Source organism: Haliaeetus albicilla, chromosome 2 (assembly GCF_947461875.1).
Source record: "Haliaeetus albicilla chromosome 2, bHalAlb1.1, whole genome shotgun sequence".
NCBI lineage: Eukaryota > Metazoa > Chordata > Aves > Accipitriformes > Accipitridae > Haliaeetus > Haliaeetus albicilla.
This window is the reverse complement of record NC_091484.1, coordinates 68,315,163-68,330,142: the sequence shown is the minus strand read 5'-3', so window position 1 is coordinate 68,330,142 and position 14,980 is coordinate 68,315,163.

Below are 14,980 nucleotides of genomic sequence, written 5' to 3'. Positions count from 1 at the left end.
TTCTATTCAACTCCTTAAGTTACCTAGTGCCACTCTTTTTTCTGGACGTTTCTATTTGAATCAGTACAGTGCCCTTGCAGAAGCACTTTGCTTTTCAAAGGGATGAGTATCATATCTCATATAAAGCATAAAGAATTTGAAAGGCTAGGGTTTCTTTTAATACAGCAGTTCATTTGAAGTTTTACATTGATTTACATTTCTAGAGATTACTCAGTGCTCTAGATAGGGTACAACACTGAAGAAAAGGACGATTAATCAAATGCAGCAAAACTGATCCACTGTGATCTTTCCTGTGCTGAAGGACTTATTATAATAACTAAAGATTATTGTGACAGTTATTATGATGGCTATGGATAGAATTAATTTCTCCAAGCTTTAGACATAAAAAAATTTGGTGTCTGGGCCAAGGCTGCTCACAGGCTTCCCCAATAGTCGAGAGGGAGAGAGAGAAACCTTCACGTATATTTGTCTTAGGATAGTTGTCCATTGCCAGTTCTTAACAAAGATAACGTAGAAGCTTAACCTTTACACAGCTGAAGTTGAATAAGATAAAACCCAGCTCAAAACCCTATTTCTGCCTGACAGTTTTCCATTTCCAGGACATCAGAGATTCTCCCATTAGCTTTTCCTTCTCACACACAATTTGGTGAAAGGTTACTGAGTTCCGGTTTTGGAGGATCAAGTGTGGAGAACTGAATGAAAATAAACCAAGGACATACTAAATACACTGCCCAAGTAGAGTATGTGTATTAAGAATATGCCTTAACATCCCATGGACTATGTCAGAACCAAGTTTGTGGATTCGTAGGAAAACCGAGTTCATTCCTTCAGTAAGCTCTATCTGAGCAGGTTTAGGAAAGTTTGTATTTCCATGGATACCAAAGAAATTAATAGATATTTATATAAATGAAGTAGTTAATATTTGGACACTTATGTGCAACACCTGCCTGGACTACAGTATGAAGACTGCACCGATGAAGCTTGTCTCTTACATTTTTGCCATCTCTGTAGCTCCTAGCTTTAAATGCACTGCTTCTAATACAATGTTGATGACTAGAAACACATGTGCTGTCATATAGAAGGAAGCTGACATAACTTGGGAGCTTGAAAATTGGGCTGAGGATCAAGTATGAGGGTCAAGTATGAGGATCAAATATGGTGCTTCTTGCCCAGATCATCTTCATTCTGTTTTATGCACATGGGTTTGGCCAAGTCCAGTGAGGATGTGGCAACTTTTGATAGAGATAGCAGGATGATGTCAGGACAACACTGCTGAAAAAAACCACAACCAGCAACACCCCCCAAACATTTCCTATTTGATGGCATGAGCAATCACATCCTGGCAATGAATTTCAAGCTTCTAAGGTTTCTTTATTTCATCTATTGGTGGTTTCACAACTATAAACCTTATGTTCCAGTTCACCTTCAAATGATCATGTTCAAAAAGTTTGCTAAGAATTGCTAAATGAATGCTTTGGCCTTGCACCATTTCTAAATGTTATTACCTACAGTAGGAATAATAGAATTGTTTTGCACTACCCATATACTTATAATAGAGTATCGTTTTCATAAAGAAAGAGAAGAGGAATGAGCAAACAGGAATTAAAGGTCTCAGCTTTCAATACTTGCCCAGGGCTAAACTTAGTATGCTTTTTTCCTGAGTCAGCCGATCTGGGCAGGATCAGGTAAATCCATATTTGCTCTGTATTGCATGTGGTCTAATAAACCCAGCCAGCCTTGACCTGGGTCTGTCTATACGCAACCTGCACTCCCGTGCAACATTTTATATACCCTTAGCATTAGTGTACTCAGTCAACTGACTATACAGCATTGCCAGGGACTAGAAAAAAATAGTTTGTGAGCCAGATCTGGCTCAAGGACTATGTTTTAAGGTAACAATTTCAGGTTATGACTCTTGCATTGAATGAGTGTTTATTAAATAACCAGGAAAACAAAAACCTGGTGTTAACAAAGAACAGATCAAACAGGATATTTCAACAGGTCTCCGTTTTATCTTTCATGATGATAGTCTCATTGAAACACCAGCCATCATTGTGGACCAGACTCTGCACTGCCTTGCCTGTGGAATGCATTCTGCATGGCTATTCTTCCCATTCTCTTTGCATGGGTTTTAATGACTACATAATACAAGAAGAAAATCCAGATCCAGAATTGGGTAGGGATCATAAGATAGAGCTTTACAGTGTAAAATAACCAAACAAGGACAGGGAGGTATCACTCACCAGTTATGGTCACGGGCAAAAAACCAGACTCACTTGGGAGAAAAAAACCCAAATCAATTTAATTTGTCACCAATCAAATCAGAGAAGGATAATGAGAAGTAAAACCAAATCTTAAAAACACCTTCCTCCCACCCCTCCCTTCTTCCTGGGCTCCACTCCACTCACAGTTTTCTCTACCTCCTCCTCCGCAGCAGTGCAGGGGGACAGGGAATGGGGGTTACGGTCAGTTCATCACACCTTGTCTCTGCCGCTCCTTCCTCCTCAGGGGCAGGACTCCTCACTCGTCCCCTGCTCCAGCGTGGGGTCCCTCCCACGGGAGACAGTTCTCCATGAACTTCTCCAACATGAGTCCTTCCCACGGGCTGCAGTCCTTCACAAACTGCTCCAGCGTGGGTCCCTTCCACAGGCCGCAGTCCTTCAGGCACAGACTGCTCCAGCGCGGGCTTTCCCCTGGAGTCACGGCCATCTTGGGGACATCCCCCTGCCCCGGCGTGGGCTCCTCTCTCCCCGGGCTGCAGGTGGGCATCTGCTGCCCCGATCCCCTCCGTGGGCTGGGGGGGCACAGCCTGCCATCTCACCACAGGCTGCGGGGGCATCCCCTCCTCCCCCGCTCCTCCTCCCCTCCTTCCTCACTGACCTCGGTATCCACAGAGGGTTCCTCTCACATCCCAATCCCCTGCTCACTGCAGGTTCCCCTTCTTAACTCTGTTCTCCCAGAGGCGATACCGCCATCGCTGATGGGCTCGGCCTGTGCCGGAGGCGGGTGCGACTTGGAGCCGGGGAAGCTTCCAGCAGCTTCTCACAGGAGCCGGCCCTGCGGCTCCTCCCCCACTATGAAAACCCCACCACACAAGCCCCAAACACAAGCAATGCGCAGTAGAGACACAAGCCCCACATGCATTTCCTCTGGAAACATTTATAGTATCTCAGTTTGAGGTGTTTCTAGAAAGATTCAGGGCTATCTGTTTTCATGCAAAAAATATCGAAGGGACTGAATTCTTGCATCTTTACGATGAAAACAACTTAGACCCTAAGTACAGTGTGCAGGCCTATGTGGAACTTTGATCTCACCATTGTAGTCACTCTCATAGACTTACGCTTCATGTAAAGAGGACTGTATTAAACAAACCTCTTCCAATACACTGTTTGCTTGTCCAGACGAGTAAGATACTTAGAATTCAGACTGAAGGGGGGAAAGAAAAAAAGGATTAGAAATTTTTGATTCCAAGACATTTAAACAAGATGATCAATTGGTTTCATTACTTACATCTAATGTACATTCCTGATTGTTCCAGATCTTTAGAGCTAGAACTTTAGAGGCAAAGAAGTATGCCTTTATGGTAAGAAGAGTACTGCCCTGCTAATCTGTGACCATTATCCCTTTCCCTCCAACCAGATGGCTACTGCAGATGCCTGCACGCAGAGGTTATACACTCTAAAGAGAATAGAAGTGGAAGGGATGAACTTTCACCACTGACAGGAAAACAAACAAAACAAAAAACCAAAGCAACAGGAAAGCCGAATCCAGAAAATAACAATTTTCTACAGAGAAAATTTTGTAAGTCAGACTAAGGAACAAATGCATAAAATACTAGAAAGTCCTTCCAAGCAGATGCAAAAAGAATTATTTATTTTGGTAGAACTACTTAGGGAGATCCTGGAAAAGAGTATGTAACACTTTTATCTGATTCAAAGAAAAAACCTTCATGTAGTACCCTATCTGTTAACTCAAACCCATCATTTGACTTGATTGTATATAGATAGTGACAAAATTACTGACTTAAAGGAAATTATTTTTAAAATAGACAGAAAACCAAATAATGACTTTAATGTTGGCTAGCAGATCGGCTGTCATCTTATCATGAATCTTCTGTCTACTAAATTCATGCAGCAGGAGAGTGGTAGTGCTAGGTTTCTCAAAGCATCCCGCTTGAGGAACTTAATTTGCATGACCTCTGTACCATGAGAAGGCTGGGAAATCCTTTCTCTCCTTGTTAACACTGACAAAAAGTGCATGTACAACTCCTAGTTGTGATGGTAGTTTTGGACCATACTGGAATGAAGTTTTTGATGTATTTTACTTAGACTAAATAACAGCATATTGAAGCATGACAGTTTCCAAGAAATTCAGTCTGCTCTGAATTCAAACAAGCTTGCTGGAGGAAGTGCTAAGCCAACCAGTCTCCTAGACAGAAATTACATTTTCACTGCACATATTCAGAAAATATTTAGGTATAATTATGTGATCAGTACTGTCCCTGATTTAAATTGCTTAACTGTCCCTTTAAAATGTGTGCAATGAGAACATACGGATGAAATGCTGTCATTTCACACATTGGATGATTGAAACTTTGAAGAACATTTCAGTCTTGCAGCCTGTCTCTGGCTGCAGTACTGCGAGTGCGTCTCTGCTGGGCTTGGATTATGCCACTAGCATTTTGCGAATGAAGACATTTTGGTTTCTTGTACTTGATAGGGCAGCATAAGTGAGGTTATCTCTTTTGCGCTTAAGATCTAGCATCAGGAGGAATGCTGTAGCATCAGGAGAAATGATTGACATTGGCATAAATCTTTATGCTGTCATTCGTGGGGAGTGTTAGCTACTGAAACAGCTGTTCAGTTATCCACACGTACTGCAGGAGGTGTGCTACGAGGGTCAGAATTATTCTGGTTTCAGCATGTACCCTTATCATCCTTGGTGATCAGTTTCATAGTTAGGGAATATTTTCTGGCGCTTTCATGCTTCCAGTGGCATATTATATAACTTATAAAATGCAGGCATCCTGTCCTGTCCTAGCCTAGCCTAGCCTAGCCAATCCTAGCCTAGCCTATCTGAAATCTGAGAGAATCATCCACTAATTTTAGACAAAATTTCAGCTTCTACATTAGTTAATTTTTTTCCCCTTTGCTTAACTGGAAAGGTCACCCTTTCTAATTTAAAATCCACTGGGCACTTGGTAATATTTCACGCCATTCCTCTTTTCAAGCCAGTGGTTAATACTTTTGCTTTCTAGCATTTTTGTTTCTCAGCTTCCTGGTGTAAACACAAAGTGAAAAGAATGCAATGAGTGCCATAGGTAAAGTTTCAAACTGCTTCTCAGTTCATCTGTATTTGTACCACTGTCCTAACCGAAGATCACTTCAGAGCCATATAGCAGGGACAAACATCATGCTTTACTGCTGGAATGACCAGTGTTAACTTTATACGAGCTCCCACTGGTTTCACTGGCCCAAACTGTAGCTTGTGGCCAAAAGTTGACCTCACACTGCGTTTCAGGGTCAGGGCAGTGGAAACCAACATTTTAAATGCCAGAATTCTCTGTTCCAAAGCAAAATCCAAGTACAAAAATTCATCTTCAGGAGCTGTTCAGTGTATAATTTCACTTCATAAGAGTAGGATACAGAGCACCCCCATGGTGAGGTAATGATACTATCAAAGGATAAATACAAAAAAGGGGCATATATTCCTCTATTCCTATAAAAATTGTCTCAAGCAGCCTGTCCTCCTGCATTCCTTCTTCCTTGCACTAAGCTTTTCTGTAGAAATTTGCGCTAAAGCCTTACTCCTTGTCCCTCGACAAGGACTAACACCATTGCCATGGGTGAGGGAAAGGAGAATGACGAAAGACAAATGGAGGTGTTAATGGACTGGTGAGCAGCATGAAGCCAGTTCACATTTGACTTGTGCCTCTCACCAGTGATGTCTGAAAACTTATCTTGTTCTTCCGTAACCTCTTGAAACAACACACTTCTGTAGCCAAATAACCTTACATCTCCTTTTATAATTAGTGCTATTACATAGAACCTAAGCTTACACAAATGTCCCTAGTGACATGATTAACTTCAGAGATACTAGTCAGCAGGAGTAAGTCACAAAGCATAAACTAATTAATGTTTGAGGACAAGTATAGGACAAGAGAGGTCACCCATCTGACGTGCTTTTGAGGATTGCCAAGTAAAAACGGAAAGGAAGCATAGCACATCATCTTCAGGGAGTTATTTCAGCAGTAACTGGAGAAGCTGTGATTGCTTTCCTGAGTGCTTCTGTGTTCTTGGTTTTCTCTTCCTTGATCATATATTAAATGTGGCAAAAAAAGAAAAGTACAGATGGGAGAATGTAACTGAAATCTTTATACAGACCATTTCAGCTGACCAACAAATGTATCTAGGAAAATAAATTTACATAAGGCACCAAATTTACAAAAGCACACCAAAATTAGATGGTGTGTCTGATATGCTGGTATTCAGTTATGACCAGGTGTTGTGTAAAACAAGAATGAATCTGATATTTTTATGTCTTCAGATTTCTTTTACTTTTTGCACAGCAGACTGCTTTTCTTCTTAGGCCCAGATGCTTCATCCTAATTCTATTATGGTAAGCATTTAAATATGCTCTTATACGCTGACCTCTGTGAGAATTAAAATAAAACATCTGCTGAATACTTTGCTGAATAAATATAGATGATTAATAAATGCTTAAGTGCCCTGATGAAATGGGGGCTGTGTTGGCAATGTTCTCATTTCATACACAAGGATGGGAAGTTTGGAAATATAAAATAATGGAGCTGTGCTAATTTTTATTAACTGAAGATCCTGTCTAGTCTGGTTGATTTCACCTCTGCATCTACCAAAGAACTTGTGTTTTTACAATTCTCCACTTAAATATACTGCAGTCACCTCTGATTCACTATGGTGAACTAATCTTGCTGTTCATGCCTGTGTAGGAACCTGGAATACCCTGGTGTGAAAGCCCAGCAGCAGCAGTAGGTCAGCAACAAGTCATTTACCCTTGCACCCAGGCAGCAGTGAAAGCAGGGCAGAGGGAGCAAACGGAGACAGTGTGGTCAGAGGGAGGTCAAGAGGTGTGAACGGGCTGGAAAAAGAGTCAGGAAACAACAGCTGGTCCATGGGAAGGACGCTGGTGAGATGAGGGTACAAATCCCGGGCTATGAGTGCGAGTGCTGGAGACTCTCAAGTGATCCATGGGCAGACTGTGATCAGGACTGCTTTGAGGCAGATTCAGGCTATAAGTATGGCAAGACATAAGACTGGAATAAGATAAATGGGGACGGTAGAAAGGTGGAATTACTTCTTTCAGTGCCAGCTTTAAGAATTTATCAGTTTGCTCCATTGCGTTCAAATAGGACATCCATGTGAGACGTGGTGTCACCTGAGCAATGAACTGGGGTAGAAGGCAGTGGAGACGTGAGACAACGCAAGAACAAAGAGAAGTTGGAAGGGGTAAGGGTAGCACAGATCCAATATCATGGAGATGGGAAGTGAATGATGCCAGGAGAGGCACAGAGGGTCTGTGACCCAGAGGCCATGCTCCCAGGAGTTGGGGCAGCTGTATACCCAAGTATCTGTATTTCACGCTGTAACTCTCAGACTAATCCAGACTAAAAAGGTAGTCCATTCAGAAGAGAACTGATGTTATCTATTCCTCCACTGACTTATATGACAGATGTTGGGTGGTAAATTTAAAAATATCATCACTTTTGATCCATATCATCATCAATATTTCACATATAGATTTTTTTTCATGAAAAGTAAGAAGAATCTTCCCATTCACACATCAACAAATAAGGACCAATAAAGAACATCCAAATTGCCCAGTCAAGATGTAGGAAGCTCTGAAAAATGAGAATTGAGTTTGTCTAGGCCATTTTAGTTTGATCTCAGTGTGCATATATATGCCTGCAAACAGTAGTTTTTTCCAGTCACAATTTATACAGAAAAGCATCAACTGTTTAACTTCTTTTATCTCTCCTTCCTGAGTTGTTCTGTGGAAGAACAAGAATTCTTTCAAGTGTTGTTCTGGAGTTCAATCTACATCTCTCTTGCCTCTGTATTCTCCCTGCTGCAAGAAAAGAACTATAGGCAGACTGAAATCTTGACACAGAGATTTTGCTCTAAGCAAATGTGACCTTATAGTTCAATGGCTCCATTGGCTTCTATATTTCCAAAAATAAATAATGGGCAGAATGTTTATACAACAATTCTGTCCATTAAATGGAATTGTTCTACCTTGTCCTTAGGCTCTTGGCTAAGAGAAAAACTAATAGATGCACATTTGGTAAGAGACAGGCGATGAATTTGAAAGATCCTCTAAGCACAAACTTCTCACTGAAGTTCTACTTGAGGTGCAAAAGTTGGTATTTTTGGCAGTGTCTAAAAAGGAGACAAATTCATATTGGATAAAGTTGTTGAAAGGTCAGTGAGCTGTAGAGATTTTTTTGACAGTCATACAGGCATTTCTGTTTATTTAATTAGAAGTGACATTGGACAACATTCTGATATAGGAAAAAACCATATCCCTTTCAGCCTTAAAGTAACAGTACAGGAACAGTCTGAGAATTCAGTGGAGCTATAGGATTTCATTCTCACTCTCCTTCTCTAGTACTCACCTGCTCTTATTCTTAAGGCATAGAAAGAGGCAAAAAGTAGATGCTACTCTAGTGTGCTCTTGTGTGTACAATTTATTGGGAAAAATTACCTCCCTTTAAGCAGGAAGGACTGTCACTAATATTTTTTCTAATAAATATAACCATGGGTGAGGCTTCTGTCTTTCACATCTTCTCAAAACATTATGTCTAGAGCATTACCTCATTACTTGAAGCTCAAACCTTGGTACATCAGTGCAGGCTGCTAGAAGACACACTCCCTGGGTCAGATCGTTAGAGAAGCTTTAATCCTTTAGAACAATTTTTCAATACTGTTTACACCAGGGACTTCCTTGTACAAATCCTCTTTACACAAGACAAGAATAACACAGGAAGAAACTATTTGTCTGTGATCTCTGCAAAGAAGGAGAGCAAGCCTAAGTCCTCAGGGGGCTTTCTATCACTTAGACTAACCAGGAGGGGATTAATCAAAGATATCTTTGCTGCATGATGTACAGCCAGCTTCAAAGCTACAATCACATTGATCAGTGTACAACAGAACAACACTCACAGTATCTTCTGTTTTAAGTTGAGGTAGAGCAGAGACTGAAATGCCCAGTTTGTTTCATCATTCCTTCTTTCCCATCAAAACAACAGCAGGGTACCGTGATGTCCTGGAATCCAAAGTGTGCTGGTCAGGTGTTTGCATAGGAACTCAGCACTGTAACGAAGAGCAAGCACTGGACCCTCCATGGTGATTTTATGTATTAGTTCCTTGCAAGAAAATCTAACCTCCTTTTACATGGCCTTTTAAAAACTGTCTTGTATGCAAACAAGTTTCCTCCATTTATGGGAGGTTGATTATTCCTGCACAACTCCATTTTTATCATTGCGTAAATAGTGTTATTTCCATCCTATCACAACAGCACACAACTGAAATACTGTAGTGGTGAAGTAACTGTATTGCCATCAATGAGAAAAAACTAGTAACATTTTAGATACAAGTCCTGAATAAAGAATTGCCCTGGATAATTTGTAAATAGAATAATAGATGTAAAGTTCATTAATAAAATGAAAGAAATATTTCTGAGTGAAAAATTACAAACAGATTTTTTTCATAAATCTCAATTTGAAAAAAAGAATCAATTTTACTAAAATGTTTTTTTTTAGTTTTCTATTTTTGTTGAAAGTGAGTAACTTCTGCTATATTTGAAGAAAATATATGCATTGCAAAAAAGTTCCTCTCATGAAACACTTGTCCTTTTTCATCAGTTACCTTTACATAAACCCCAGCTTTTTCCACAGCTGGTTAGAAATTTTTCAATAAAGAGTCTTGCCATTAAAACTTTCAGAAAAAAAATAGTGTTTTCAAAATGTAGCATCTTCTAGGTAATGCATATAAATTTTTTTGGCATCAGGGAAGGATTTTTGGGGAGACCTTCATCACAGGACAACCATATACTGGTAACTACAAGATTCAGTTGGATCTTACGGATAGATCAAGTCTCTGATTTACATAATTAAGAAAAGGGGCTTTTCCATAAGAGTCTTGCAGCCTAGCCAAGGCCCTTTATCATCAGCCCATTGATAACTAAATCTCCACCTTTCTAATGCAGTGAACGTTTAAGTATTTACACAAAAAGATGCAAGAAGAGTTCATATCCCTAAGTGACCTAGGTAACTAGGCTGTTGGCTCTATTTCCATCTCTGTTTGCTTCTTGCTTTTTTTTTTTTCCTCATTGAAAAACTTCAAAATATTTTGGTTCTATGCCAATACTGTACAAAACCAAATGTCAACAACAGAAAATGTTTCAGTTGAATGGAGTTGTTTTTCTACAGATAATGAAGCTATTTCTGAACTCTCAGAAGAATGAAAAGGTAAAGATGAGAACAGTGTGGCAGACTTTTTGTGTGCTTTTGCTAAAAATGATACCATTTCTTCCTTTTGAGATATGTCCATTTCCTCTGCTGCTGGTGTCATAGGATGGCAGAACAAGCTTCAGTAGAGTAAGAGCTCCTGCTCAGGTTGCTATATCCCTTGAGATGCAGTTGCTCTCTCCTGCTCCAAAGGATGTCTATTGCCCAGGCAGCCAGGAAGACACAGAGAGGAAGATCGCAAGGGAAAAAACAGTGCTTGTTATTTAGGCTCATTAGCTGCCACGTTTGGTTCTCTTTCTAACAAGTCTGATATTTCTCAGTAGGCCCCAGCCAGTTCTGGATTCTCCACAGCTGTTCTCATCCCTTCTTCTCTATGTCTTGTCTCTTGCTACCCCTCACTTCATGGGAAACTCCCTCTTTAGGATGTTTTTGTCTGTGATAATTGAAAGAAAATGACCTATTGCGAAGAAAGGATGACTTAAATTTTTCTGCACCTTAAGAACGCCTTCATGAAGTGGAGCCAGTCTCTGCTATCTCCCTGTTCTCTGTGGCTGCTGAGCCAAACACTGGAACAGGACTAAAATCAACTGAGCTACACCCTGAATAGAAGAAAGGAGTTGTTCAAGGCCCCAGCAGAGTTAAACCCCTTGGGAAATGTGGAGGACAACTGGAGGAAGTTTAAAAGGAACTACAAGCCATGGGCAGCAGCAAAAAGGAAGACAGAAGGCAGCCTTGTTTCTGACAGTAGGTGGTTTTGAACTACTTGATGTTTTAATGGTTTTCAGTAGCTCAGGCAGAGAGGCTAACTCTGAAAGTGCAGTACAAAATTGAAGGAGTACTTCACACTTCACATAAAAATGAAGCATGTGAACAATTTTTAGACAGACTCAGAAAAAAGGTTTGCAAGAATTTGTACAATTTCAAGTTGTACAAAGCTGTCTTTCAGTTTTGGAATTAACTCAGTCCTTAACATCTGACTAAATTATGAGACCATTTAAGGCAAAGCACTCCAAAAGAGGCTACTAAAAGATTCAGAACTCACCATTGACAAATTAATTTTTTCCGGGCCAAATAAATTGTCTGCTGACAATTGTCTGCTGAGTTGTGGTAAGTGTTTGCACTTACTAGATGTGATGGGAGATCTGAAGCACTGCAAGGATGGATACCTGAGGCATGAAGACATGTGGAGCAGTTCACAATTAAGAGCACAATCATGGTTCACAGGAGATGGAAAATTGCAAAAACTACTTTGGTGAATTTTGTCAGTATGTAAGAGTTTGTAAGCGCCAACAAAGGAAGCACAGCTCAGACAAGGAAGATAATGGTAACATTTTTAGTTCACAGGAACTCTTTCTAGGAAAAATCAGCAGAGCCACAAAGGGAGATAAATGTACTGTAATTTTGAAATCATATGGAAAATGTATAGATATAAATTCAGACAAAGACGTGTAAGTCAATGCAATGAGAGAAACAAAGTAATAACCAGCACCTGAGGGTAAATGGATGGAGTTCAGTGCTTAGTAGTGAATGAGGCTCTGGTTTAATTTGTCTACTTTTAGACAAATAAGCAGAATGTCTAAATGGGGAGTACAGATGCTTTCTCTCTGCAAAGGGCTTTCCCAGTCTGTAGTCAGTGGAGGGAGAAAATCACCTGCAGAGAATCATGTAAGGTCAATCTATGAGGGTCTCCCTCTCTGTCTCACTCCCTCTGACTGTGAAGGGAACCTCGGGTGACTAGGCAGTTGGCGCAGGTCTTTCTTTTAAGTTTTGGGAGTGAAATCACATGGAATAAATCTGAGTCCAAAGAAATATGCAAACAATAGACTGGAAAAGATATGTTTACTTTCTACTTTGCAAAGAAAAGAAAATCCAGTGCAGGTGAAAAACAGGCAGGGATCATCAGGTGGTGAACTGAATGGAAGAGCACAGATCCCAAATCATTAAAGATGACTAGAAGGTGCCTTCTGGTTGTAGGAAAACTGTCAACAGAGCTTCAGAAGCCATCCTTCTTTCCAAATTTGAATCTTTAAGTCAAAGCCAATGGACACATTTTTCTGAAAATTGCAGAATAAGTAGAAGAAATGGAATGAAAAAAAGCATTGGTCATTGCAGAAAAAAAGGTGGAACATGTCACTTCTTAAGCAGAGCTGAAGAGTTAAAATATGCAAAAATGGGAAAGCTCTTCACTATCTGCAAGGACAGAAATTTTTTGAGTGATGGTGACACCAAATTGTTTTTCTGTGCTTCTTGTATCTGCTGCCTTCCAAGATTAGACGAGGCTGTACGATGGTTAGAGAAATGTTAATTTATTTCTCTGACTCCAAAACTATTTAAACCAGACTACAGACCACTAATTTTACTGCCAGAAGTGACTCCCTGTGCCTCCCACAAACACACAGGGATCACTTTTAAGCTTAATATACGTGTTTTCTTAATTGAAGACAAAACAGATTTTTTTCTCTTAAAATGCACACTCTATATCATTTGGCTAAAGTATGTTGAGTCAGTTCTAGAGCTGAAGTATATATTTGCCTTCTTAAGAAAGGAAAATGTTCTTCTTTCTCAGCTGAAAAGTGAACTGAGACTGCCAAGGACAACATCTTACACAGAGAATGGATCTATTAACACAATATTGCTGGGACAAGATGTTTCAAGGCCATATTTTCAGTCTGAAGTGTATCTGAGCATTATGCAGGACTTTTAAAAAAGATGTCAAAAAAGTCATTCCAATGGGATTAACAGGAAAAATACACACATCACATAAGGATTGCAAAATGTGAGGAAAGCACCAGAAATGCTTTATACTGATCTCAAGTGAATAGCAGCATTGAAGGCTATGTTAAACCTTGTTGTTTAGCAAAACACATTGGTCAAATTAAACAAAAATACAAGGGTAGAAGAATAGGAAAAAACTGGTCTCAGAACAAACCAAGCAGAACTGCTTACATTGCACGAGAGCAAACTAACAAACAAACAAGCCCTTGCCTGTTGCTCTAGCTTTCCCAGGACTGTCTTCCTAGAAATTAAACTGCTGTATTCATGCACATCAACATTCTTCAACAGACAGGATAATCTGGCATAGCAGTGTCAGTGGGATGATAAACACCAGTCTAAGCAGTTTGCAAGGAAATTATGGGTTTAGACATTTCACCATTTGTCTTTGTTGTCCAGAACCCTAGAGGCTGGTACAGAACAGTGTTGAAATAATTTTAACTTTTTCTTAAGAAGCAGTTAGGTCACACTCTGATCTGTCAATTTACAAAACAGCAGGAGGGAAGTATAGGTTGTTCCCTGCTGAGTTTTCTGCACATCAGAAAAACAACAAAAGTCTCCAGTATTAGAAACTCATGATAGAAATTGGTGGAGCAAATGAGTTTGCTATGTATTAATAGGAGGAAGGGCAAAAATCAGAAACTGAATAAATGAGAAGGAATGAGCACTCCCTTTGGCTGCTGCCCAGGAGCCCTGCCCTGGCGCTTCCCAGGGAACACTTTTCTTCTCTCAAGCATCTCCTTAGCTCCTAAAACTCTCAGGAAATAGTGAATCTTAAAGGAATGCATTCCCTCAGACTGATCTGTTTGTTTCATTGTTTGTCGCAATGGTTGGAATACCAGTAAAACCTCTGTTAGAAATTATTTTGATACTATTTTCAGGTTTTAGAGCCCTTGTCATCCAGACTACACAGAGGACCAATTGCTGTGGGGAGCATAGGCAATAGGAAGTAGCTTCATTGTCTTCCTGATGGCACTTACCATGGTTTTCACTGGATTTTACCAGAAAAATTGTCAACTATTTTATACTAGAAGGTAACTGATGTGTCAAAACACATGACCACACAGTCTAATTTATTAGGAAAAGTCTTAGGTTATCCACACAGTTATTATCTATTTTAAGTAAAAATTCCTGGGCTGTCAAAAGTTACAGATGGCAAAAGCAGTCTTTGTCCTACTTGGCCAGTTCTCCCGATAATGATGTGTGCCATACATACCCTACATATATTTAGTACTTTAGAATAAAGCTTTTTTATACCCTTCATTTCAGCTGATTGAATACAAATTCTGTCATAAAATATGGTAATACATAAACTATACATCCTTGTGTGTTGTATGCAGTTTTTGTATTAAACAGATGTGAAAGCATAATAAATCCTATACACGTGGCTGGAAAAATGAAATGTAGGAAAACTGCACCCAAGACTGGAGAGTTCTCCTTCAAAAATAGCCCTGGAGGTAAAGTATGGCCCTCAGGCTGAGAGCAGTTAATGACTGCAGACTAGAGTGCAATCCATAGCTTACAAGCTGGATTTGAATTTGAGCTTCTGAGTTTGTAACTATAAAACTAACTACCCTGCTAACAACCCACAGAGACCAGATGGACCTGTAATTAATTGAAAATATTTGTATTCATGCATTTCCAGGGTGTTATTGCTCATAGACATTTATGTATGTGTGCATGTACCTATCTAAATGTATACAA